At 38.9% G+C, this 3,450-nt stretch overlaps 1 non-coding gene across 1 annotated transcript; it reads right to left on the minus strand.

The window, feature by feature from the left end:
• Positions 1–2,039: 2,039 nt before the first annotated feature.
• Positions 2,040–2,145, minus strand: LOC120107134. Its single transcript, XR_005509070.1, has one exon. It is a non-coding gene; the product is annotated as a small nucleolar RNA R71 (small nucleolar RNA).
• Between the last annotated feature and the right edge of the window lie 1,305 nt (positions 2,146–3,450).

The following is a 3,450-nucleotide window of genomic DNA, read 5'->3' on the forward strand; positions in this document are numbered from 1 at the left end:
TCCGGCCACTATGAGCAGCTAAGCCTCGGTTTAGGGGTTTGATGAAGCCATAGAGGAGTATTCGTTTCATTTTTATTGATTTGAGTTTGTATTGTAAGATGGTTGCATGATGAAGAATTTATCAATTGATCTTATGATTTATCCAATTTATGTGAATCATTTATCTTGCATAAAATATTTTACATAGATTGATCTATTTCATCGAATCCAACACCTGTGGTTTGGAGGAGATATTCATGTGACATCGATTTCATGTTTAAATGATCAGATGCATCATGCTAGGTTAGACAGGTCATGCAGAGTAGATGGTTTGTGCTAGACTTAGATGATTCATGCTGGGAATTAGTTATAATTTTCTTTTGTGATTGCTTTGGCTTGTAGTCGGAAGCAATCAAGTCTTACATACAACTCAATCATTGAAAGCGTCACGGATATAAATCTATCGGTGGAATCTAGCCCTAAACACCTCTCTCCATAGATAATTCATACTACTACACCCATATTAATTCTTAGTTTTTATCATTTACTCTAGCTTATCCCCTTTGAAGTAATTATTTAATTAGGAAAAATAACTTGTCTCCAATCCCTGTGGACCGACACCCGTAATCACTATCCTACAGGATACGTGCTATTGCGTGGTTTATTTTTGAACTTGAAAGAACCAATCAATTTTTGGCGCCGTTGCCGGAGATTGCTAGCATAGTTATTTTTCCTATCATTAAAAAAATTAATTAATTAAAAATTTTAAAAAATATATATATATGTCTAAAATAAAATAAAAAAATTATTTTCTATTATTGTTACTTTTTTTTCTCGTCTACTATTTTTTTTAAAAAATTTTCTTTTGATCTTATTTGATCAGGAATCGAAGGAAAAAATCTGGGATGATCAAAAAGAGAACTGCTGGAAAAGGAATGCTGTAGAGGTTTGCCAAAAAAAAAAATTAAATTGCTGGGAAAATTTCCTTTGGTAACCTTTAAACCTTTCTTATTTAAATTAAGTATTAGCTTGAAATTTTGTGGTGATTGTTTGATTTTAATTTCAGCAAAAGTGTGAATGCATGCCTGATACACATACACCAATTAATCTGCACTCAGTAAGGGCAATCACCCCAACAAGATAAGAGCCGGATTTCATCACCGGACTCTTGCCCAATTTAGGTGAACTCAATCTCACATAGTGTCACTTTAATTAAAATCAATTAGACATTGGCCCCTAGGGACATTCGAGCTCAATAGGACGAAGATCACCGAAAGTTGCACCAATTTCGCTCTATGGCTTAGTTGATGTCTAGGCAAGCTTTGTCTCTATAAGGGAGACAGTTCATCTATTCGAGGCAAGTGGGTTTTAAGTGGGACCTTTGCGAACGCATCGTGACACCTCCACTTACCTGGGAGCTTACCTGGTCAACTCGGTTCATTAGACCGGATTGGAGGCTTAGGTGCCCTCTTCAAACCAGTTAGGAGCTGTCTAGTGATTTTAGGACAAAGACTAGAATTGATATGCTTTTCTCTTTTATTGCATGCTTGATTGATCAAGTACTAGTGTATGCAAGGTAGTCGTTCTAGAGTACGAAACCTATTACCTTTTGACCCTGAAATAGAACGAACCCTTAGGAACATTCGAGCTAAGATCAAAACATTAGGATCATCCCCACCTCTTAAGATGGCTGAAGAACAACCCAAACTCTTGAGGGAGTACTTTACTCCCACTATTTACACTTCCCCATCTTGCATTCGATTACCTGAGGTAGCAGCTGTACAATATGAATAAAGTCTAGTGTGATCCAAATGCTCCCATCTTTTTATGGGCTCACCAACGAAGACCCATACAAACATTTAGATGAATTTCTTGAGATTTGCACTACTGTCAAGATTCAGAACTTCACTGATGATGCCCTGAAACTTAGGTTATTCCCCTTCTCCCTTAAAGATAGAGCCAAACAATGGCTGAATTCTTTAGAAGCTAACTCGATTCGTTTTTGGGATCAAATACAACAAGAATTCCTTAAAAATACTTTTCCATAGGAAGAACGAACCAGTTTAGATGTGCCATTACAAGCTTCTCCCAAACTAAGGGAGAAGAATTTTATGAAACTTGGAAGAGATTTAGGGACCTAATCCGTAAATGCCCTCATCATCAAATACCTAAGTGGCAACTAGTGCAATATTTTTTATGACGGATTGACAGAACGAAACCGTCAGTTGATCGATGCTGCATGCGGGGGCACTTTTATGCTTCAAAATGAGCATGAAGCATGGCAATTATTTGAAAATCTTAATGAAAACTCCCTCCACCATGCTTCATGTTCTCGTCAAGCACCCCCGAGTTCTCAAAGAAAAGGGACCATTTGTGAAATAAGTCATTCTATGGACCTGTCTAGCAAGGTAGATGCATTGTCCCATAAGATTGACCAACTGATGATAGGTGGGCATTACATGAACTCTTCCCAAGCACAAGTGTGTACTATTTGTTCTAGCCCATCCCACCCTATTCATGAGTGCCCCTCAGCGCCCCAATTCTCCGAACTCGTGCAAGAACACATCAATGCTGCTCAAACACAGCCCAGACCGGGTAATGACCCATTTTCCAATACATATAATCCGGGATGGCGAAATCATCCAAACTTTTCTTGGAAGCAGCAAGCTTCGAACATAGCCCAACCCTATTCCCAAAATTTTCAAAATCCTCAGAATTTTCAAACCCAACAAAATATTCATCCCTACCGTCCCTCGACTCAATTTCAACACACTTCTCCTCCACCCCAAAGAAACACAGCCTTTGAGGAGAAAGTGTTGAACGCCCTTCAAGGTTTGGAAACCATTACACAATTGGTGCACTCTCACACGCAATCAATCGCCAAGCTAGAATCCCAGATGGGGCAACTAGCTAATGCACTGAACAAGTGAGAGGAAGGAAAGCTTCCAAGCCAACCGCTAAGTAATCCTAGGGGACAATACATAACTCAAGAAAATTAATTAAATGCAATTCATCATGAACAAGCCAATGCTTTGACTACCCTAAGGAGTGGACGTATAATAGATAATAAGATTGGGGAGGACAACAATAAGGAAGGTGAAGAAGAGGATAGAAATATGTCAAATGAAAATCTAAAACATTCTTCTTCTTCTTCTTCGGCTAGTCCATCTTCTGCCAAAACTCACATCCCAAAGGCCCCATTTCCTGAAGCTCTTACTTCACCCTCTCCATTTGGCAAAAAGGAAACTTCACTAGAGGAGATGATGGAGGTTTTCAAACAAGTGAAGATCAACCTTCCACTTCTTGATGCTATTAGACAAGTTCCCTCCTATGCCAAATTTCTTAAAGACCTGTGCAACCAAAAGCGAAAATCTAGGACACATGTGCCTAGAAAGGTCTTCCTAACTGAGCAAGTGAGTTCTATTCTCCAACACAACACCCCTCTGAAATTCAAAGATCCTGGTGCTCCCA

This window comes from Phoenix dactylifera, unplaced genomic scaffold (genome assembly GCF_009389715.1).
Source record: "Phoenix dactylifera cultivar Barhee BC4 unplaced genomic scaffold, palm_55x_up_171113_PBpolish2nd_filt_p 000772F, whole genome shotgun sequence".
Taxonomy (NCBI): Eukaryota; Viridiplantae; Streptophyta; class Magnoliopsida; order Arecales; family Arecaceae; genus Phoenix; species Phoenix dactylifera.